General features: G+C 41.6%; 1 pseudogene; it reads left to right on the forward strand.

Moving 5' to 3' along the window:
- Positions 1-632: 632 nt before the first annotated feature.
- On the forward strand, positions 633-3,232 carry LOC148802600 (pentatricopeptide repeat-containing protein At4g39530-like; annotated as a pseudogene).
- The last annotated feature ends 21,938 nt before the right edge of the window (positions 3,233-25,170 follow it).

Here is a 25,170-nt window from a genome sequence, read left to right on the forward strand (position 1 = left end):
ATTTAAAATGAATTACAAATTATAAATTTGAAAAGTAAATTCAACAATTATAGCTCTAGGAAAGAGTTGGAGTTTGCAAATTGGCAAAAAAAATATCATAATTTTGGAAAATTTTGAAGAAATTAAAAAAAATATTAATGTAATTTTTGAAATTTTCTTTAAAATGTAGTAAATAATTATTGAAAATTATTAGAATATTTTGAAAATTTGGGAATTTTTATTACATTTGATAGATTTTCAAAAATTATTTAAAAATTGTGTGATTTTCATTTTAATTTATTAAAGATAAATTAGTATTGGTAAAGGAAAATGTTAATTTGAACCAATAATTACACAAATTTTCTGTTATTAATATAAGTTAGTATAATATTGGAAAATTTTTGAAAAGGAAATTATTAATTAACTTATATTGAAAAATAAAAGATATTAGTATAATTTTGTAAATAATATATTTATAAAAGAAAATAAATTATTTAATATATTTAAAAAATCAATAATTTAGCATATATACTTTTAAAACTTTATCATCAGCCGACACTCAATATATGTTTTTGATCATTTTTTACTAGCAAATTAGACATTAAATTTTCCCGTGCGCACGCGTTCTTACTAGTACTTTATAAAAAGGAAAGAAAAATTTGCTCCGATCGAAGTAAATAGGTTTTGAGCTCCCAAGAAAGAGAGAGAGAGGAGAGGCGAGCGACTCTAAAGCTTCGCGAATCTCTTCTTCTTCTTCTTCTTCACAGGCTTGAACCATTTGCTGAGGAAAAATGGGAGTGATTCGTATCAACCAAACATTTGCGACGCGGGTGAGTCCATCTAGGGCATATTAACACGTTCTCAGGTCGTCTTCTCCGGTAGAAGCGATTCTCTGCTGAACTGGACAAATGCGGTTTCAGTAGGGAATTGGTAACCTTCTCACAATTGATTGTGCACCGTTTGAACCATATACGGCATGGACGAGGACGTGTTACTCAGGAACCTACAGAAACTGGCTCAGGACGTGTTACTCAGGACGTGTTACTCGGGAACCTACAGATGAATCTTTTCGAACATGATCTTTGTGAATCGTTTCTGGCTTTCCTTCCCATTTCAGAGAGAAATCCTCTCTGCAAAACTGAATTGTACAAATCTTTTCATTCATTTTAACAATTGTATTTCTGGGATTCAGAGAACGGTTCGCGCCATCAACAGCTTCTCCGACATTGAGAACCATAGACCTCAGTTTTCCTTACAAGAGTGTGCTTCACTTATGCAGCGTTTCAGTGATCTGAGAGATGTTAACAATGGAAAGTCACTTCATTCAATCCTCATCAAAAGCGGGCTACATCGAGATGTCTTTGTACAGAACAACATTCTCCGTTTGTATGCTGCTTGTGAGGAGTTGGTGAATGCTCTCGTCTACTGTTTGACGAGATGCCAGAACCAAATTTGATTTCTTGGACAAGCATGATCTCAGCCTATGTACAATACGGTTATAACGACCTTGGTCTGCAGTTGTTTTCTCTTGTGTGTTGTTCAGGGTTGTGGCCCAACGAGTTTGGGTTCTCAGTGGCACTGAAGGCATGTGGAGTTATAGGCAATTTGCTGATGGGAAAAGTTCTTCATGGTCAAACACTGAAATCTGGCTTTGAAAACTATGCTTCTTTTGTAATAGCTCTATCTTCAATATGTATGTAAAATCTTGGGAAATGGATGATGCCCGTAAGCTCTTTAATGGAATCCCGCTGAATGAAAGATCCGAGGCCTTGTGGAATACATTGCTTGATAGTTGTGTTCAGGTATCAGAGACTAAGGAAGCCATTAACTTTTCATCAGATGATGCATTCTAATGTATCACCGACATGTTTTACTTATGCTATTCTTATTAAATCATGCAGACTTGTGGAATTTCCACCTGGTCAAGTCTTTTCATGGCCGTACTATTAAGGTAGGCTTGGATAACCATAATTTTATTGGTGGAGCCCTTGTCGACATCTATTCCAAGTTGGGATTCCTGGATGATGCCTATAAAGTGTTCCAGGAACTAGAAGAGAAGGACAATGTGGTCTGGAGTTCTTTGCTGGACGGTTTCCATCAGAGTGGGGTTGCTGAACAAGGCCTGCATTTGTTTCGACCATTTGTCTCGGAAGGTCATAAGTTTGACCCTTTTATCTTTGCTAATGCATTTAGTCTGTGTTCAAATATAGAGGTGACGGCAGTTGGTTCGCAAGTGCATTGCAGTTTTATCAAGTCTGGCTTTGCATTGGATTCTTTTATTTGGAATGCCCTCATCAATATGTATGTTGGTACAGGGATGGTTTGTCATGCTTACAAATGTTTTCTTGAGGTCAGGCATAAGAATGAGATATGCTTCAATGCCATGATTGCAGGTCTAACCTTTGATTCAGAAGATGGAAAAGCTCTACAACTGTTCTGTAAGATGAGGGAGCTTGGACTGATACCAGGTCATTCCACAATAAGTTTTGTTCTCAGAGCCTGTGCTAATCTGCATAAGTTGGAAGAAGGCAGAGCTCTCCATTCTCATATTGTTAAAACATTTGTTGATTCCGACTCTAATTTTTGGCACTGGGAATGCTCTTATTGAGTTGTATGCTAAATGTGGAGTTGTTGACGAAGCAATCATGGTGTTTAAAGAGATGGATGTTCCAAATGAGTTCTGCTGGACAACTATTATATCCAATTACACTGAATCAGAGAGGTGGGAGGAAGCATTATGCTTATTTCTTGATATGATCTGCTCTTCAAAGTCTGTAAAACCAAGTCAATTCACCTTGGTAGCTGTTCTTCAGGCTTGCACAAGACTTCCAGCACTGAACCAAGGGAAGCAGATCCATGGTTACATCTTAAAAGCAGGATTCGAGTTGCATTCCTTTGTTGGAAGTGCTTTGATCAGCATGTATGGGATGAGTCCAATCAAGAGTGATATCTATGATGCTTCTCGAGTATTTTCTTCCATGACTGAACGAGATATTGTTTCCTGGAGTGCCATTATCACAACATGGGAGCAACATGGTAGAAGAGACCGTTGTATTTGCATTGATGGTGGGAGTAGCTGGTTGTTTTTATGTTATTATTTTTTACCAAGATGCCCCTTGTATGCCCATTGTATGCGCGGGCAGCTTGTTATTTTTTATATTTGTTTAATGGTGAGAGACACCATTTGGTAGCAAGAAACAGTTGTATTTGCATTGATGAAAATGCCAAACATCCACAAAAATTGTTTTCTTGTTTGCATCTTTCAAAACAAATGAGCTGAGTGCAAAGTGGATGTGTAAATCTTGAACCTCTTTGCACTCACATGAACCAAACATTTTTGTTTTGCACTCTACAAGTTTGCATTCTTACTCCAACCAAACGTAGCTTTAGGCACCATTAATTGTCATACAAATGGACTCCACTGCATTGATTGAAATAATAATAAATAAAAAAAAATCCTCCAGCTAACAATGTGATTCCCTTTGTCAATTTTGCCAATCAAATTGTGCTGTTATGACAGGTGGGCACTTTTTATCAACAATTAAAGATTGGATGGGAGCCCTTGTGAAGAAGCCAGCTAGCAAGAGGCTAAGCCTTAGTATGGAAATAAATCCCAATTACTTGGCTGGTTTGATTTTCCAATTATAGTTTCCTTCTACATATCTGCCATCTAGGCACCATTAATAAAGGATCCACCAATTTTTTGTATGGCGAAGGATCCACCAATTGATTTGAGATCCAATTCTCTTGAGAAATCCCTATAATTTATCACCATGAATTTGTGGGGTTCACACGGGTATCTCATTGAGTTTGTGAAACATTTAATCCACTTAGCATGGGATACTAATACCCGAAGTCCATTTTTTTATTTAGCTTCATATTGGGCTCTATTCAATAATATTTTTGGGGCCAACACATTGGGTCTCAGCCATCACCTTGCTTGGGCCCAATTTTTTGTCATTTTTTCTTAGTGGGCCCAATAGTTCCTTTCCATTCGATTTCATATTGGGCCTACTCAATGCACTTCTTGGGCCTAAACTCATTTTTGCTAGCTCAACTTGAGAAGAAGAAATAGTCCCTCCAGTTGTGGAAGTGTTGGAGGTTCGAACAGAGTTCTAAGATATCTGATTGAGAATAAATCATCATTAGAAGCAATGATATCAAGCTGTGATACCAAGTTAAATAAATAAAACAATAGAACAAGTTGAAGGAGGAAAGGTGCAGTGAATTTGCTTGACAAATCTCTGTATATTTACACTGTGTGAAGTAAAGAGATTACTAGGAGAGTGTAAGATAAATTACAGCACTGTGAATGGGATAGAAAGTAGGAGATGGAAACTTAGAGATAAGGTGAAGTTTGAGTGTTCTACAAGGAGAGTGATTCGTATCCATGGATATGCTCTAATAAGTCAAAGGACTGTAGCTTCCAACCTTTCATATTCCCTTTTCTTGGGCAATATTATTTTAATTTGGTCTGAAATTTATCAGAGTTTAAGAAACTTGGGATTGTTTGAGAATGGCTGAAATGGCTGAACTGAATGATTTATTGCTTTGTAAACGTCATCTAATACTAGCTGGTTGTACAAATATAGAGTAACCAACAAGTGAAGTCATGTGAAAGTGATCTAATACTAGTTGGCAAAAACCAACTTGCAATTCAGGCTTGTATTATCTCTGTTAGCCCATAAAGACCTAGAGCCCTATAGAGAGACACTTGGGTGGATCAATTTTTTTCTCTAAGCCAAATACAGATTCATACATGCATATATAGGAGTGTCAATTGGACTGGATTTGGTCCAATCCAATCCAGTCCCATGTGAGTCCATTACAAATAGATCAGGTCTAATCCAATCCAATGAATATTTTGAACCATTTGGATCAGCCCAATTCAATGTCTGGACCATCCAATCTGTTCAAATTCATTTTAATTTAGATTGACTTCAACCCAAATCCGGTCCATTGACACCTATATTCTTATCTTATATCAATGGGCTAGATATTGGCTTAATCCAACCCAATCCAATATAAATTTATCACGGATAGACCAGGTCCAATCCAATCTAATAAATATTTTGGACTGGATTGGTCCAATCCAATATGTTTTATTGGTCCGGTCCATTGACACCCTTATGCATATACATGCCACATATATTACCCTCTTTCATGTGGGCTGTGGCCACTTCCATTTCATATTTTATTAAAATTTTCAACTTCCAAGGTTGTCATGATAATGAAAGCTATCCATCTATGCAAGAAATTAAAGGGTCGATGTGGCATTCAATCAACATCATTATCATTGATCCATGATCATAAGAGTTTGACAAAAGTTTTAGTGCCAACAGTTAATCTAATGTAACCCTTTTCCTTTATCAGGGTTTGGAGTTGGGACCAATAATATAAAATAAGCTTATCCATTAAATTGATAACGTCAATCTTGATGTTCCGTGTAGACAATAAGGCTATATTTGGTTTGAAGAAAAAAATAGGGAAAGGAAGAAAAATGCAGAAAAACCTATATAAGATTTATAAAAGTTTCCTTTCCTTTTTCTACTTTTTCCTTCAAACCAAACATAACCTAAAGGTGACAAGATTGCTGTCTCTCCCTCAACTTTCTTTTTCTCTCTTATTTTCTATTAAAAAAGGTTGTAGAGTAAGAAGCATGCTTCTGCCTTCTGATATATATAGATGCTATTCTATTGAGCTAGATCAGAGCTTTCCATCTATTAAATTATTCATCTATATCAAATTTAAGAAACCCAAAGCCGACATAAATTCATTGGGACTAGATTTCTTAATCATGAAAATGAAAAAAAAGAGTAGATGACCCAATAGGTCATTCATTAGTTGGGGTGATTATAATTCTGTATCGCACAAAACCAAATACATGGAACCACAGGCTCTCATCGGTATACCCAGTGGGCTTCACGTGCACCCAGCTGTTCTATCCCCACAAATGAGAGTAAAGAGGGCTGAAGGGCGATCCAAAGCATTACTTCTATTTGCAGAATTACTTTTGTCTTTCTATTTCCCACCTCTCGGGTCCACATGTTCTAATATTATTACACTTTTGAATTATATATATATATATAATCATTGTTTGATTAAATTACCCAATTTTTTAAGTTGGTTAATGTTTAATTGGTAGAAATATAATTTAAACACACTTATCTCCTCATTTAAATCCCTCTCGTTAAGTATTATATTAAGGTATTAACTCCCATTAACATTTATTGAATTTATTTTTGAATTTGGTCCTTCTATTATAAGGGCACAAAATTTAATTTGAACTACTATATTCTCTTCATTCAATTCCCATTCATGAAGTTTTATATTTATATTATTAGTTGAATCTTATGTTTAGGTTATTCTTTTCACAAAAGAAAACAACTAAATAAATTCCATCAATTAGATCTACATCCAATACTTTTAACGATATAAAATATGTGCTTTTTAAAATTGACATAAAAATAGAACTATTTTTCCATCCTAGTAGCGAATAAGCAATTTAACTATTTGGGTCAAGTGGGTCAATCCATGATGTCATAATCAAATAAAAACTTTTAAGTTTGAAATAAATAACAAATATATAAAAATGAACACATCTCTAGTGTTATATTTAATTGTGAGGGCACAAAATGTAATTTAAACTACTATATTTCTCCTCATTCAATTCCCTCTCATTGAGTTATATTTATGATATATATACATAATATATATATATATATATATATATATATATATATATAACTCCTATTCTTTCATTGAATCCTATGTTTAAGCTATTCTTTTCACAAAAGAATATAAAATAAATAAATAAACAAATTATATCAATTAGATCTACATCCAATACTTTTAACAATATAAAATACATGCTTTTGAAAATTGACCCAAAAATATAACCATTTTCCCGTATGGGTGTCAATGGATCGGTTTTGGGTTGGACCACATCCAAATCAAAATCAATTTGGACAAATTGGATGGACCAATAACATATATTGAATTGGACTAGTCCAGACTTAATGGTCTAAAGTATTTATTAAATTGGATTGGGCTTGGTACATTCATAATGGATTTATATTGGATTGGGTCAAATTGAACCAATACCCAGCCCACTGATAGAAGATAAGAATATACGTGTCAATGGACCAAGATTGGGTTGGAACCAATAAAAAATAAAACCAATTTGAACAGATTGAACAGTCCAAACATTGAATTAGACTAATCCAAATTGGTCCTAAGTATTTATTGGATTGGATTGGACTTGATCCATTTATGATGGATTCATATTGGACCAGATCAAATTGGACCAAATCTAGTCCAATTAACACCCCTACCCAGTGGCAAGTAAGCAATTCAACCATCCAGGTCAAATGGATCAATCCATGATGTCATAATTAAATAAAAACTTTTAAATTTAAAATAAATAAAAAATATATAAAAATTAGGTACACCTCTAATGTCAACACTTGATATCAGATTTAAATAAAAATAGAAAAGATAAAAAAACACAAATACAATATGTAATAATACAAAAAAATTGTAAAAAATGTTTATGAACATATCTAATATTTTATATTAATCATATTAAATAAAAATGAGTTTGATAAATAATAGTTGCTTTATTGATTTTTGAATAAAATATAAAATTTAAAAATAGTGCAAAAATGAAATTGTTTGGACTGTCCAATGGTGCAAAAATGACCCAAAAGGTTAACAGCTCAACCTTTTGGGTCATATGTGCCAACCCTTGATCTCATAATTAAATAATAAAAATTAAAGTAGATAAAAATACAAAATAAAATTGAAAAAACAAAGAAACTCTATAGAAAATATTTGGACACGTTTATATTGTTTTATATTAATCATATTAAAAATTAGAAACAATAAACAATAATTGTTTTTAACATTTTATTGATGATGTAAATAAAATATAAAATGCAAAACTAATCCAAAAGTGAAATTGTTTTGTTGTTTTGTGGTAGATTAACAATTCAATCTTTCAAGTAAAATGCGTTAATCCATGAAGTCATAATTATATAATAAAAAATAAAAATATAAAAATATAAAAAATATATAAGTTATGTAGAAACATATCTCTAATATTTTATATTAATGAACCATATTAAAGAAAAATAACTGTGACAAATAAGAAAACTGATGAAAGTAGATTTGGCCCGACCCCCTTGGCTGTGCGACACGTGGAAGCAATCGGGTATGACCTGTCAGGAGCGTCAGCTCGGCACAGCGATAGCCATATCCCAAGAAGAGGCCCGAGCTCCCCAAGGAGAGGCCCCGAGCTCCCCAAAAAAGGAACCCACGCTTCTTTGAAGATAGAACCCGAGGTTTCCCTAGAAACCCCGAGCCTTCCAAGGAACCCCGCGAAGGGTAAAGCCCGGACTGACCCGAGGTGGGTCAGTCCGGGCCACACTCCTATCTGAACTCAAGACTCCACCTCGGGCACAACCCCGACACTTTGGCTCCAAGTCGCATGATTGAATAACCGTACCTGACAGAAGTCCGTACTCTGAGGCAACACGCCTGACTGTCAGGGATTTGACAAATGACAACCGCACTCCAACGGCCACCTGCTACCGCCATCTCAGTTGTTGTAGAGACGGCCCTGATAGAGAAGACAGTGGCGTTTATGCCTGTCACCCACAAAGGCGATTGCACCTGCTCTGGCAGAGGCTTGGGAGTGAGTGCCCCAGGGTGGTTATAAAAGGCTCTCTTCCCCAGAGTAAAGGTAAGTGATACATGCGCCTTCTGGTCTTAGAATCTCTCATCCTCCTAGCCTTCTCAAAAGTACTAACTTGAGCATCGGAGCATTCCCACCGGGTTCTTCCCCCGGGAATCTCTTATTTCCTCCCTGTTTTAGGCATCTTCTGCTCCGTCAGAGGCAAGGTCACCGGCAGCTAGGACCGACCGGATCGTGCATCATCATTTGGCGCCATCTATGGGAATCGCTTCAAAAAGCCTTCCCCAACCTCTAGCTCTTTTCTAAAGAAAGAAAACTTAGCATTCATGGCTTCTTCCGGCAGTGATAGACATAATGCCGACCTGAATGCCGTCGGGGAACACCCTTAGCCCCCCATTATCTGCATCGGGCAGTTCACCATCCCCCTCTCGGTGGACGGAATCCCTAGCCTGAATGTGCCACGAACAGTGGTGCCTGTGAATGTTCCCCTTCCCCCCTTTGTCGAGACAACCTTTGTTGAACCAACCATTGTCCCCCTGGCAACTAGCCAGAACCAACTTGATGATTTGATGCAATGCATGCGGGCCATGCAAGCCCAAATGCAACAGCTTCAGCAACACCAACTCTACCAGCAGTAGGTACTACATCATGTCTCTCAATACCACTACCAACAGCAGCTCACCCAACTATCTCAGAGCCAGCCACAGCTCCCACCTTGGCATCCTGCTGTCAAGCAAGTCAAGCCCTCTCCTCAAGGCGGGCGCCTTCACCGGGGAGAAGCTTCCCAAGCTCAGAACCCCTCCAGAAGCCAAGCCTCATCCCCTAGAAGAAGGGAAAGACCAACTACCCCCGCTTCGCAGCATGCCAGCGGATCGGGAACCTTCCGATCTATCAAGCCAGCGTCAGCTCGGCATTCTCAGTTCGGGCTCCCACTCGTGGAAAACTAGTTCGGCACCTTAGCCGCGGACTACCACCAGCAGTTCGGGCCCGTTGAGCTCGACAACACTGAAGAAAGCAGCGCCAACACTGAGCCTTCCAAGCAGCTGCGGAGGCGCCGACGAGCTCACCGAACTACCACCCGCGTCCTACCCAAGTTCAGAGGTAAAGAGGAAGCGAGCTCGGATGAGGTAAAGGTTACCCCTATTCTCTCAGTCCCTTCCCCCCTGTCATCAGCACTTCTCGCTGTCCCCATGCCCAAAGATTTCAAACTCCCCCCGCTAGACAAATATGATGGCTTCTTTGACCCAAGTGATCATGTAGATGCTTTTCAGTCCCAGATGCACCTAGCGAGGGCCAACGAGTCCTGCATGTGTGTGGCCTTCACTACCACCTTCCGGGGAGTGTCTCACACCTGTTATAGGAACCTGGCCCCCGGGTCGATAAGGACCTGGACCCAGTTTGTACAAGTCTTCACCGCGCACTTCGTCACTAGCAAGCGGTGCCCCCGAACTGAGGAGAGCCTCCTTGGTATAGTCTAGAAGGAAGGGGAGTCCATACGGGGCTATATCAAGCGATTCAACGACGCGTGCTTACAAATACCATGCCTAGACCCCGCAGTATAGCTTGCAGCGACCAAGAGGGGAGTGACGCACAAGGAATTCAAATGGCACATGGTGGTCAACCAGCCCACAACCATAGCTGAGTTTCTCAAGCTCGTGGATAGGTTCATAAGAACCGAGGAGGAGATCAATCAAAGAACTGAGGGCGAGTTTGAAAAAAGGAAGAGGGAAAGTGAACCTTCCAACCAAGAGGACAGAAGGAAGAAAGACTCAGCTCGGGGGGTGAAGCCAAGTCAGCCGTTCCGAGCTCCCGCGTCAGATCGGGCAGACTACACACCCTTGAACGCGAAGCGGGCCGAGATCCTGATGACGATCAAGGACGCCCCATACGTAAAGTGGCCACCCTGTCTGAAAGGGAACCCGAATGAAAGGAACAAAAATTTATATTGCAGCTTTCACAGAGACCACGGTCATAGTACCGGGCACTGTAAGAATCTCTGTGACGAAATAGAGGAACTCATTCGTCGCAGGAACCTAAGGAATTTTGTATAGAATAATGGTAATAATAATAACAATAAGGCAGGTCGGCAGGGGGAGCACAGTAGGGATGCTCCTGAGTCCAGTATCCATTAGAGCAGTCACAGAAGTAGCCCCCGGAGGAAAGGCCAGTTCGGGGAACGATCCATATGATCGTTAGAGGATCGATTGTAGCGGGTTGCACTTTGGCAGCAGCTCGGGCATCAACCTGAGAGGCCGCCAGAGAAGAATAGAATCCCCCAAAACGGCCAAAGACAGAAGACCTCATACTCTTCACCGAGGACGACGCGCGCGGAGTTCACTACCCCCACGACGACGCGCTCGTCATAAAGGTAAAGATTAATGATTTCGAAGTCCGGCGCGTCCTCGTCGATTCAGGCAGTTCGACAGACATCCTTTTCAAAGCGGCTTTCGACAAACTCCAGTTCCAAGAGGGTGACTTGAAGCCCCCGAACACCCCATTGGTCATCTTCAGCAGAGAAGAAGTAAGGCCCCTGGGAAAGGATGTCTGCGACCCCCTCCCCATACAATGCCATAGTAGGTCGACCGATCACCCACACTTTAAGGGCTGTGGTCTCCACCTACCATTTAGCCATGAAGTTCCCCACGGACTTTGGCATTGGGGTAGTGCGAGGCGACCAGCTTGACTCCCACAAATGCTACGTCGCCGCCCTCAAGGGAAAAGCCAAGGTGGCTAGTGACCTCGAGCTAGAGCAACCCGTGGAACAGAACGAGGAGCGAGCTGCGCCCACGGAGGAGACTGTTCCCATCCCTGTCTCGGTAGATGGCCCAGCCCGAACACTTCAGGTCGGCACTTCCATGGAGGAGCCCTTGCGATCCGAACTGGTACGCTTCTTACTCAGTAACTTAGATATTTTTGCTTGGTCCGCGACAGAAATGCCCGACATAGATCCTAACCTCATAACTCACAAACTCAATACAGACCCTGTAGTTAGACCCATTAGACAGAAGAAACGCAACCTAGCCTCAGAACAATGGAGGGCGGTCGACGAGGAGGTCGGAAAGCTCTTCGCAACATACTTCATAAGGGAAGTTCATTACCTGAGCTGGGTGGTCAACCCCGTTCTAGTGAAAAAGGCCAACGGCAAGTGGCGCATGTGCGTCGACTACACCGACCTGAATCGAGCTTGCCCAAAAGATTGCTTCCCCCTCCCCAGGATCGACCGCCTGGTAGACGCGACTTCAGGGCATGAGTTGCTAAGCTTCTTGGATGCCTACTCGGGCTACAATCAAATCAGGATGGACCCGGCCGACGAGGAAAAGACCGCCTTCATAACCGAGTTCGGCCTGTACTGCTACAAAGTTATGCCCTTCGGACTGAAAAACGTTGGGGCAACCTTTCAAAGGCTTGTGAATAAGCTGTTTAAACCCTTAATTGGCAGTAAAATAGAATGTTATGTAGACAACATGGTCGTCAAAACCCAATTTTCACATGAGTTAATACAAGATTTTTATTCTGTCTTTCAAATTTTGCGCCAATTTAGCATGAAGCTAAACCTAAACAAGTGTGTCTTCGATGTCACCTCAGGTAAATTCTTAGGGTACATCGTCAACCGGCACGGTATTGAGGCCAACCTGGACAAAATAAAGGCCATCTTAGATATGAGACCACCCCGAAAAGTAAAAGAGATTCAGAGGTTGAACGACAGGATAGCCACTTTGAGTCGATTTATGTCCAAATCGACATGCCGCTGCTTGCCTTTCTTTAAGGCAATGAAAAGCAAAGGGTTTGAATGGAACCCAGGTTGCCAGCTCGCATTTGATGAGCTCAAAAGGTACCTCACCGGAATCCCAGTTTTGACTCGGCCCGAAGAGGGCGATGTCCTAGAGCTGTATCTCTCAGCAAGTGACGAAGTCGTCAGCTCGGTACTAATAAAGGTAGTAGATCGGGTCCAACGACCCATCTACTATGTTAGTAAAGTGTTGCAGGGAGCAGAGACGAGATACCTAGAGATAGAAAAACTAGCCTACGCATTGGTCATTGCAGCCCGCAAGCTCTGCCCATACTTCCAAGCCCATACCATTATCGTCCTCACCGACAAACCCCTAAGGCAAGTGTTACTCAGGCTCGAGGTCTCTGGTCGATTGACGAAGTGGGCCATCGAGTTCAGTGAGCACGACCTCCAGTACAAGCCGCGAACTGCTATAAAGGCCCAAGCCTTGGTGGATTTTGTTGCGGAATGCACATTCAGCTCCGAAGTCCCTAGCCCGGTTGAGCACGAAGCCCCCAGTCTGGGTGAGATCGGTGCTCCCAGGATGGTTGAGTCCGAGCACCGTAAGGTCGCACCCAGTTCGGTATCTCTCCTGGTTAGGCCAAGCGCGAACTGGGATGAAGAGCCCTGGATCCTTCACGTAGATGGCTCCTCAAATCAGCAGGGCAGCGGAGCCAGAGTAGTTCTTCACGGTCCGAGTGGCACAAAACTGGAGTACGCACTACGCTTCGAGTTCGCGGCATCCAACAATGAGGCGGAGTACGAGGCGTTGATAGCCGGGCTAGCCCTGACCCAAGAGGTAAGAGCAAAACACACTGTCATCTGCAACGATTCCCAACTCATGGTCAATCAGGTTACAAGCGAATACGAAGCCCACGAACCGACTATGATCGCCTACTTAGCCAAAGTAAAGGAGGCTCTACTTGATTTCTGGTCACACTTCATCAGGCAAATCCCGAGGTCGGAGAATGCTGAGGCCGATGCCCTATCTCGGTAGCCAGCACCAGTGATAATACCATGAGGACCGTGTACATAGAAGACTTACCTCGGCCTAACATTCTCGGGGGGGGGGGGGGGGGCACAGAGGAGGTAGCTCCTGTCGTCCAAGCAGAGCTTCCTGCTACATGGGACCCTCCCTATAGACCGCAATGCCGCTAGGAGGGTAGAGCGCCAGACAGCCAAATACGTCATAATAGACGGACGGTTGTACCGAAAATCCTACATGCTCCCCTACCTACGCTGCTTGCGACCTCCCGAAGCCGAGCTTGTACTTCACGACATTCATGAAGGCCTATGCGGCGGACACCTGGGGGGTAGGGCCCTTGCTCAAAAAGCACTACGATAAGGGTACTATTGGCCAACAATGAAAGCAGACGCCGTTGAGTTAGTTAGAAAATGTGATAAGTGCCAGAAGTATGCCAATATCCACCATCAACCCGCCACTGACCTCAAGTATCTCACCAGTCCATGGCCCTTTGCACAATGGGGCATCGACCTACTCAGGCCATTCCCGCCAGCAACAGGTGGGAGGAAGTTCCTAGTAGTGGCAGTAGATTACTTCACGAAGAGGGTAGAAGTTGAACCTCTCGTGACAATCACAGCTCGAAACGTCCAGAACTTCTTTTGGAAGAATATAGTATGTCGCTTCGAGTTACCTCGGGTACTGATTTCCGACAATGGCATGCAGTTCGAGGATATCAAATTCCAGGAATGGTGCCAAGACATGGGAATTCGGCAGAACTTCATGTCGGTCGCGCATCCGCAAGCAAATGGTCAGGCAGAAGTCACGAACAGAGCTATCCTCTGCGGACTGAAGGCCAGGCTAGACCGAGCTAAAGGACTATGGGCGGACGAGCTACCCAGCGTCCTATGGGCCTACCGAACTACAGAGAAGACCGCCACCGGAGAAACTCCCTTCAACCTCACCTACGGCACGGAGGCAGTCATCCCAGCCGAAATCGAAATTCCCTCATTATGACTGGAAGCGTACGACGACAAGACCAATGACGATGGGCTACGTACCAACCTCGACCTACTCGACGAGGTGAGGGACCTCGCCTACATCAGGACCGCAGCGTACCAGCAAAGGGTAGCTCGGTACTACAATGCCAGAGTCAAGAAGTGAAACTTCCTCGTCGGCGACCTGGTTCTCCGTAAGGTCATGGTACCTGAGCCCGGCGTTGGCAAGCTCGGACCGAACTGGGAAGGACCCTACCGAGTAAAGAGAGTACTCAGAGGAGCGTACGAGCTCGAAACGCTAGAGGGTAGACAAATACCCCGGGCATGGAACATCGTCAACTTAAGGCGATATTACTTGTAAATTACCGAATCAAGTGGACTATGAGCCGCCCCAAAGCCTAAGGGCCAGAATGCCGAGCTAACAAGGACCTCGGCACCATAAGACCCAGTCGCCTCTTCGGCATGGGCAAAGCATAGGAAAGTATCCCAGCCAAAGGGTTAAAGCGCTGAGCTGATGATGACCTCGGCACCATAAGACCCAGTCGCCTCTTCGGCACGGGCAAAGCCTAGGAAAGTATCCTAGCCAAAGGGTTAAAGCGCCGAGCTGATAATGACCTCGGCACCTCTTCAATGCAGATCAAGTGTTAGCGCCGAAAGAGCAGGTAGCACGGGTATGAAACCTGAGGTGCATAGCCCGCTCCGAGCTAGGCCTATTGAAGACAAACCGATAAACCGTCCCAGGTGGAGAACAGATCGGGCGTATAGCCTTACTATGTTAACTCGCCTTGAGAAACCCCCTCGCTTTGGGGACCTAATTCTAACAGTTTGGCAATATAGTCACTTCAGCAAAAGGAAAGAATGACTGCACAACACTTAAACAAAAAAGGTATTTCATTACCAATGTTTCATTGGCAATCTATTCAAAAAAAAAGAAAAACGAGCTTGCAGGCTCAGTGCATATCACTTCGAGCTCGCAGGCTCGACACATATCACTTCGGAGGCACACCTCCCTCGCCCAAAACATCAGTAGGAACTTCGGCGGCACTCAGGGCGTCTGCTTCATCTTCAGAGTCCGGGTCATTGTCAGCTACGAGAGCCATCTCCGAAGTGATACACGAAGTGGTTATGGCACGAGTGTCGAGTTCGGGGTACGCATGCCTTATCATCCACCGGCTCAGTTTGAAACCCCTCTGATACGAGCCCACCATCAGGTCGTCAAAGCGCTCCGACGTGATGTAATCATCGACGGCCTTCACTTTAGCGTCATCGAGGGCCTGGAAGAAGATCTCAGACTTCTCCTTGATATCGGCCTTGAGGTATTCCACCTCGTGCTCCAAGACCCCTTTTGAGGTCGCGAGGTGCTTTACAACGAGCCTCAAGGTGTCGTTCTCTCTCCGGAGCCTCTCCAACTCATTCTTCTAAGCCGAAGTGTCACCCTCAAGACGATGGATCCGCTCCCGAGCTGCCCTCAGCTCAGCATGCGCTGCATGGGAAGCCTCTTCGGCAGCCTGTGCCCGCTTCAGACTCCTCTCTGATTGAAGAATTAGGGCGTGGATGGAGAAGTTCACCTGCCAAGTGAGAAACAAGTCAGCCTGGCGAGAAGAGAAATAATACAGCATAAGAGAAAAAACAAGGGAGACCACTTCAACTTACCACCATGGCATGAAACGCAGCGCGTGCGCCGATGTGACTTGGAGGAAGGTCAGCCCATGCCGAAACCACCGCAGAATAGACGACTTTCTTACTCTTGCGGAGAGCACAGCTCGGTGACAACACACTACCAGCCCCCTCCTGGCTCCCTAAACTGGAGAGTATTGTCTGGGTATGGGAAGAGCTTCTGTGGTATCGACCTCCCGAGCTTCTGCGACCTCGGGCTCCGCCACGACCTCCGGGATAGGACTGGCCACCTCAGGCTCCCTAGGAGACTCCAGGTTGATGACTGGAGGATAGCTTGGGACTTCGGGCTCCACAGCCCGAGGAGATTCGACGCGAGCCCGCTTAGTAACCCGTTTTCTTCTCTTCATCCCATCGAGCAAGTTGACACCACAGGTCTTCTCTGCCTCCATGACACCTGTGAAAAGAGCTCGGCATCAGTAAAAAAAATAAATCTGATTAAGAAACCTACCCAGACTCAGACCGGCCTGGATAAGCTTAGCCTCCGTAAGATAATCTTGGCACTCAAGCCCGACCTGGGCCCAAGACTGGAAGGTCTCCGCCATGTCTTTATTTAACATGACACCAGGGTCGGGAACGGTCGCCCTCCAGTGAGTGGGAAACGGCCACCCCGTAGCACTTCGAACCATGAAGTAGTCTTGCTTCCACGCCGGGACCTTACTTGGAAGCTTGTGTAGAAGTTTAAATCCCGGGCAAGGAGATAGGTAATAGGCCCGCTTGTGCTCGAGGAGGAAGCTCGCTTTCTTCTTAAGCATGAAGAGGGCGGAGAAAAATTTTAAGTCTAAAGGAAGGACGTATTCACAACAGAGGGAGATAGTCCCAACAACATTGCGGATGGAGTTCGGGTGGAGCTGAACGACGGTGACGCCAAAGTGATTCAAGATTTCGACGATTAGGGGATGAAAAGGAAGGCGCAGCCCGACGATGAGCTGCTCCCGGAAAATCACGATCTCATCCGGACCATGCTCCCAAGGGAAGTCGCCCATAGGTAAGCTATAAGTATACTCCCCGGGCAGGTTGAACTGACGAACAAGAGACTGAAGTCTCTCAGACATCATAGTGGAAAGTCCGAACTTGTCTGGCATTCGAACTCGACGAGAAGAGGATTCCAGGCTACCAGAGGTGACCCGGACTGAAGGCCCTACCTCCGGCTCATCCAAAAGACTATCGAAAGAGGCAGTCCAACCCGAGGTCTCCGCCTCAGGCCCTCCTAAAAGACTATCTAAACTACCCGAGCTACCCAAACTAGACATTGAAAGGAAAGGAAATTGAAAGAAGCTAGACTCACCAAGGAAAAGCTTCCGAACTAGGAAAGATGACGCGAGCTGAAGACCTTGGACGCGAGCTCAAGAAACAAGTGCTGAAGACTGGCGATGGAAAAGTGACCAGGGCCCCCACTATTTATAGCCGCTACACCCGCACATCAACAGTCAAGATCAAAGCCACCCAACGGCTCTTAGGAAAACCGGCTGCACGACCCCCGAGGTGAAATCAGTTTAGCGTAGATTTTTGACGTTCGAAGTCTGATAATCGTTTGACGTTTGCACGCGAGCTGTACGTGACCCGGGTTGACCTTAGGTCGAGCCGAGCTGACCCTGGTCGAGCCAAGAGCATAGGCGGGTTAGATCCGTGAATCTCTGAACTGGACAAAGCACGCCATGGGGCAAATCCATCCGGTAGTCCGTGAACTCCCCACGCCGGGTCAAGACCCCGGGCACGGGGAGTGGGGGGCAATTGATGGAGGTAGATTTGGCCTGACCCCCTTGGCTGTGCAACACATGGAAGCAACCGGGTATGACCTGGCAGGAGCGTCATCTCGGCACAGCGACAGCCATATCCCAAGAAGAGGCCCGAGCTCCCCAAAAAAGAAACCCATGCTTCTTTGAAGATAGAACCTGAGGTTTCCCTAGAAACCCCGAGCCTTCCAAGGAACCCCACGAAGGGTAAAGCCAGGACCAACCCACCTCGAGTCAGTCCGGGCCACACCCCACCACCTCAGGTCAGTCCGGGCCACACTCCTATCCAAACTCAAGACTTCACCTCGGGCACCACCCTGGCACTTCGGCTCCAGGTCGCATGACTAAATAACCGTACCTGACAAAAGTCCGTACTCTGAGGCAACGTGCCTGACTGTCAGGGGTTTGACAAATGACAACCGCACTCCAACGGCCACCTGCTACCGCCATCTCAGTTGTTGCAGAGACGGCCCTGACAGAGAAGACAGTGGCGGTTATGCTTGTCCCCCACAGAGACAGTTGCACCTGCTCTGGCAGAGGCCTGGGAGTGAGTGCCCCAGGGTGGTTATAAAAGGCCCTCTTCCCCCAGAGTAAAGGTAAGTGATACATGCCCCTTATGGTCTCAGAATCTCTCATCCTCCTAGCCTTCTCAAAAGTACTAACTTGAGCATCGGAGCATTCCCACCGGGTTCCTCCTTGTTTCAGGCATCTACTGCTCCGTCAGAGGCAAGGTCACCAGCAGCTAGGACCGACCGGATCGTGCATCATCAAAAACTACTATAGAAATAGAGATATAAAAAAAATTGTAGAAAATTTTGGAAGCATATAATATATTATCATCATCATAAAAAATTGTCACATGCTTTAACGTGCACCCTTACTAGATTACCCCTCTAATTGTGAGGACAAAAATGTAATTTGAACAACCACTTTTTCTTCATTCAAATCCATCTCATTAAGTCTTATATTTAAAGAATTTGCTTCCATTAACATTTATTGAGTTCTATTCTTGACTAGAATACCCCTATTTTCGAATTTGGTCTCTCTCTAATTGTGAAGTCATGAAATGTATTTTGGACTACTACATTTCTCCTCATTCAATTCCCTCTCATTACATCTTATATTTAGGATATTAACTGTCATTCTTTCACTTAATCCTATATTAATTAGTCATACTAAAGAAAAATAAGTGTGAAAAAGAATAAGATTTTAGGCTGTGGGCTGGGCTGGGCTTGGGCTAGAAAACTCAGGCCTGACCTAAATTTGGGTTAGGCTTGAGTTGAGGCCTCCGGTACCCCAAGCCTGCTCAAGAAAATACATGCATATGTGTATTATATTTATATAAAATCTTTTTTTCTAATTATGTGTACATGTGTATAAAGTATGTAAACACATATTTGTAAATGAAATTTGTACATATTTTTGATTAATTCTACTCTTAAATTGAGTGAAAAGGCCCATTAAAAGATGAACGCATAAAAATATTACCCATAAATTCTTTCAAACCAACCCACCTAAAACCTGACTAACCTGACCCGAACCAGCATGGGCCCAAGGTTTGCACCTTTAATATTGGGCCTAGGTTGACCTTCAACCCAACCCAATCCACCCGAATTGCATCCCTAATCATCATCATCATAAAAAATTTCCATGTATAAAACAGATGCACATTACTAATACTTAGAAGCACTACCCTCCACATGGAATGGAGAATTATAGTGACAATAGCTGCATTTAATCTTGGTTTGAATGAGAACAAAAGTTGGTGGAACTATAAACTTAGGTGCATTTTAGGGCCAATTTAATTGTATCCATTATCGGAAGACCACTAGTAGGTTCAGCAATCTAAAACGAAATAATGCAAAGTATGTTTGCGTTTGGATAAACTTCGAGATTTGTGTTTTAAAGCTTCAAAGCACAAAACCCCTCAATTTGGGTTTGCATTTTGGATTTAAAAGTGTTTTGACACATTAAAAAGAAACACTTGTCAAACACTTAAAACAAGTTTTTTCACATTTTTATTTCACACAGTCCAAAGCTCAAAAGCAAAAGCTTATCCAAACATAATCAATCTCTAATAGGAACTTATGTACTTAGATTGTGACTACTTTAAGGTGGTGGGCCAAATGGCTCATTAATTTGCTTGCCACATCACCCTCCAATCATGTTGCCTCTCAACTATCCACAATTAATGCATGACAACACCTTGAGCCACATGGCATTCCTGGGTTAACATGGATCCCACAGTACATCTGGCTCAGCCATGTAATTCCTGATTAAGCTAGCAAAAGATTTTAATGCCAAACAGGTCCATAGTCCTTTAGTTGAACATATTGCAAATTTCTTTGTAGAATTGGGGTTATGGTCTAAGTCTAACAGTTCATCAGATAACTACAGTTCATATTGAAAGAAGAAATGAAGGTATAAAAATATATTCAAGATTTTAGGCTTTGTTTGATATTTAGCAGAAAATAAGAGAGAAACAGAAAGTTGAGGGAAAGTTTTTAAGAAATTATAAGAAATTTCATTTTTTTAACAACTTTCTGTTTCTGTCATATTTTCTGAGAAACCAAATACAGCTTCAAATAAAGCCATGACTGATGCTTAGAACCTGGTTTGAATTGTATAAGAATTACCTACAAAAGGCTCTGTTTGGTTTATTAGAAAAAAGAGAGAGAGAGAAATAGAAAGTTGAGGGGAAATTCATAAGAAATTATTTATAATTTCATAACAATTTTCTATTTATCATTTTTCTAAGAAACCAAAATACAAAATTAAGGCCATGGTTCATGCTTAGAACCTGGTTTGAATTGACAAATCATATGCCAAGTGTTCTTTGCAACATTTTGCCTTTTTTATTTCTGTTCCTCTAGAGGAAATGTTTATCATTTCATTAAAATTTTTTTTTCTGCCCTTCAATAATAAGTGAAGGTTATATAAGTCAACTATGAGGTAGATTAAAGAGTTCTGATTATTTAATTGCCTTCCCCTTTAAAATACAGTTATACAGCTAATATCTTATCAAACGTTTGCCTTTCAAGTTGTCAATACAGAGAAGAATCAAGCATTATGCATTGGATTGAATGTCCATTGTCAAATTATGGTCATTCAATTCTATTCAGTGTTATATCCATTGTCAAATTATGGGCACTTAAAAATCATTTTTTATTATTTCTATCTAAATTTTTAAGGTGCTCTAAATTATCTTCTATGAATGTGACCAAATCATCTCAATCAATACTATATAAAGGGTTCTATTCCTAAGTTCTTCCTTATAACTTCAAATGTTTTAAATGTCTATTTGCTTATTTTTTCCTCTAAAACATTTACTTCATATATGGTCATTAATTGTAGTCAGCAAGAGAGAGAGAGAGAGTAAACAAGCAAAGAAAGAGATGATCATGTATATGCCATTCCCCCTCCATACTTTGGGGGTGAGGTGGGGGTCGATAACTTAAATAAACTGTTTTTTTTATTTGTGTCAAATCCCCATCTAAACAAGCAAAGAAAGGGATGTCCATGTATATTCCATACCCCCTCCATACTTTGGGTTGGGGTTGGGTTCTATCATTAACTCCCTAAACTATTTTTTATATTTTGTGTGAAATCCCTTCCCCATAAAACTTTCACATGATTATTATATAAGCCACTTTCACATGAATATGCTGAGCCTTGTCAGATATATATTTTAAGAACACCAAAAATGTCATTTTCTTTCTTTATAACTAATTTTAACCCTTCTCATTAATATTATTAAAAAAGTGTACGTTGTTACAAGTTAAAGGGCTGGAAGAGGGGCAGATTGAAAAGGACTTGGGTGAAAGTGATAAGAAATGATTTAAGCCCCATATTTTAACAATGGATATGACACCTGTGTTTGGTTTGAAGGAGAAAGTAGGAAAAGGAAAGGAAAGATAGGGAATTCCATACAAGGTTTGTAAAAGTTTCCTTACTTTTTACTTTCTCTACTTTTTCCTTTAAACCAAACATAGCCTAAATAGATAACTGGGATCTTCTCCAAAAAGAGCATGCCTCAAACCAACTTTACAGCGCTTGGAATCACACACCGGAAACATCTTAATACTTATAAATTGCCATTCATGGGGGAGATATTCCCAATGCACAGCTACAATGTGTTGTAAGGTTGATGTGAGGCACTTTTTGTGAGGAGCAAATCTGAATTCCAAAATGGAATATTGGAATGGTGAAACAGGGATTTATGTAGCTAAGTGACAAGGACCATTACTTATTATTATTATTATTATTATTATTATTATTATTATTATTATTATATTTCCAATCACAACATTCTAAGTAAAGATCTAAACCATTAAAATGGAGCCATAAAATCTAAAGAAAGTGAAAAGGTTTCAGTTAATTTGCACCATGAAATGTTAGATGGAACTAAATATACGGCCCATAGATGTAGTGGTAATATATTAGTTAAGCGATCTTGGTCCCTCACATATATGGACAAGGAATGGCCAATTTTGTTGAGGGAGTTAAGTGATTGACCCCAAACTACTAACTACTGGGGCGGTGGTGGCATGTAAAAGTTCACCTCTAGTTTGATTGCAATGCAATTCCATTCACTCTAGTAAAAAAGTATGGGAGTACAACTAAATTTAATGCAAATGAATTTTCTTAGCTTTGTGTGTTTTGACTGTAAGGCTACATTTGGAAGGAGTGCAAATGCAATTATGATTATGTAGAGTGCAAGGCCTTGTATTTTGTATGTATTTGTATTGCACATATTTGTATTTGTCCTCCTTCCAAACTGAGCCTAAGGAAAGAGTACAAACACAAATATGTACAATATAAATATATATAAAATAATATAAATTATAAGGTTTTGTACTCTATATATTTGTATTTGTACTCCTTCCAAACTAAGCATAAATTTATTTTTTTTCGTACGATCAAATTCATATATTTTATCCATACTATATAAAATGGATATTTGCCTCCATTTTGATGTAGGTATAGGATGATGGAATCATAAAAGATTGCTGACTCGGTGAACCCAATTAAACCCGGATTAAGATGCTTTGTTTTAGGCCCCGTTCGTTTTTCGGTAAGTTACTTACCCGTGTAAATGCAATTACTTAGGTAAGTTTTTCCTGGGAAACACTTACCCGGGTAAGTACATTTACCCATGTTCTTTTTATTTCTCAAGTAAATAATGTAATGACCATTTTAGTCATAAAAATCCATTATTAAAAGGGACATTTTTGTCCCATTCAAGTGTTAGCAACTTTCCTCCTAGGTGGGAAAGTTATTTACCCACCTAAAAATAAACTTTCTTTGGTCCCCACATTAATCTGAAAAATAAACATGGTATTCTTGGTCAATGGGAACCAAAATCCCATTGACCAATTTTCCCCCCTCTCAAAATCCAAAAAAGAACGCCCCCTTAATGTCATACAAGGCATAGTGCTGGAATTATGTATGTTCTAGAACACTTGCACAATTAAAAGCATGTGCACTATTTAAGAAATAGAAAACACTGGCCAAAATAAACTTGTACATTAATTGAGTGTGAGAACATTCCAAAATAATTATGGGTAAAAGTAACAAAGATAACAATATATGAATAATTTAGAATATGAGGACCCAAACTTCTATAAATAAGATCCCTATACCCATTTTGGAGGGATTTTGGGACTCTTAACTCATTAGTCATTGGAGATCCATTTTCTCTCCTTTCTCTCTCCCATTTTCCTCTCCTCTCTTTGTCAACCGCCAACTCACTTTCTTCGTCTCCCCTTTGTCGGAATTCTGACTCAGGCAAACTACAACAGCCTGATCCCTCACCAGAGAATATGTAGGTTGCCCTTATGGGTCTAACCACCTTTGTTTTCTCTTCTCTTTTTCCTCTTTCTGGTTCAGATTGCCACCTTCTCAAACTTTCATGTCATATATCACATATTCACTGCCTTGTAGAAGGTCATTAAAGTTAAATTTGATTATATAATGTTAAATTACATTAGTCCCATATAATGTATATACTTTGCTTTCATGCAAACCATAAATAAGTTGAAGCATTTTATAACCTTGCATTAGCCTATCTATTTTTTTCTCTCTCCTTACACACGTGCAAACATACAAGTGCCATTGAACTAGTTGTATTAAAGAGGAAAGTAATGTTTAGGAAATCTGACCAGATTGGTCGATCAAACTGATTGAACCGTGACCGGCCCTATATCCAATTTGGTCATACCCTAAAAACCGAAATAGGTAGAAAACCACCAAAACCAAATGACCAACCAGTTTAATCCGAAAACTGGTGAACTAGTCTTGTTTTCCTAAAACCACCAAGGTCTCAAATGTATGGAATTTTAAAATGTAAATGACAAGATTTGAATCTGTGACCTTTTTTATATTATTTTGTTACCTCAAAGAATATGTGAGTTAGGAGGTTTGAACCCTTATAAATTGCTTTATCCACAGGACACATAAATTGCTTTATGTGTCCTGTGGTGTGTGTAATATATGTATATGTATGTAAATATATGCCATGTCATCACGGTTTCTACCTCTGATTTGACTATGGTCGTTGAACCTCTGACCCATTAACCTTTCCCCTTTTCGGTTCTATGTCCAGCCTGATTCTTTGAACATTGGAGGAAGGTAAAATAAAGGTGAAAGACTTATGTAAAACTATCAATAGATGGTGGCTAAAGTGGTAAGTTCTTTGGCTAGTTATAGTGGAGATAAGATCAAATCCTATTGCCACTAGGGTGGAGGGTTTATGAACCTAGATCTCCAAAAATAAAACTCTAAGAACATGACATCCAAACATTGGAAATATCTCCTATACATGAATGTGAAATTCATGGGAAGATATTCCTCATTTGCAATTGGATGTCGTACTCTCAAAGCTTGCTTTTAAGAGATGCGGGTCCATCCTACCTTGGGATTTATGGGTCGAGGATGGGCTACCCCAGTTTGTGTGGCCTATGAAGAAAAAGGGTAAATCTCAAACTACCACCATGCACTTTGGGGTGGTTACACTTATCCCCCCAAACTTTGTTTTGCAACAAAGACTCCCTTGGATTTTCGCACTTAGGCTGCATTTGGTTGCAATGTAAACGCAAATATATACACTGCATATTTACCATTTTTTTGGTTCATGAATGCAAACACGGTTCACATTTTAAACCGTTTTGCACTCATCTTGTTTGTTTGAAATTGGTGCAAAGTGTGGGCTCATCATTAAATGCTCCAACTTATGCTCCAATGCCTTAACTTTAGTCAAAAAGTTAATTGTCAAAAGAACACAAAATTGTATTAAAAAATAGGTACAGTATCAAAGTACAAAAGTGTCAAAAAATATATTTTTGATCTGATAATCATTA

This window comes from Nelumbo nucifera, chromosome 2, assembly GCF_055504915.1.
Source record: "Nelumbo nucifera cultivar China Antique chromosome 2, China Antique-T2T, whole genome shotgun sequence".
NCBI classification, from domain to species: domain Eukaryota; kingdom Viridiplantae; phylum Streptophyta; class Magnoliopsida; order Proteales; family Nelumbonaceae; genus Nelumbo; species Nelumbo nucifera.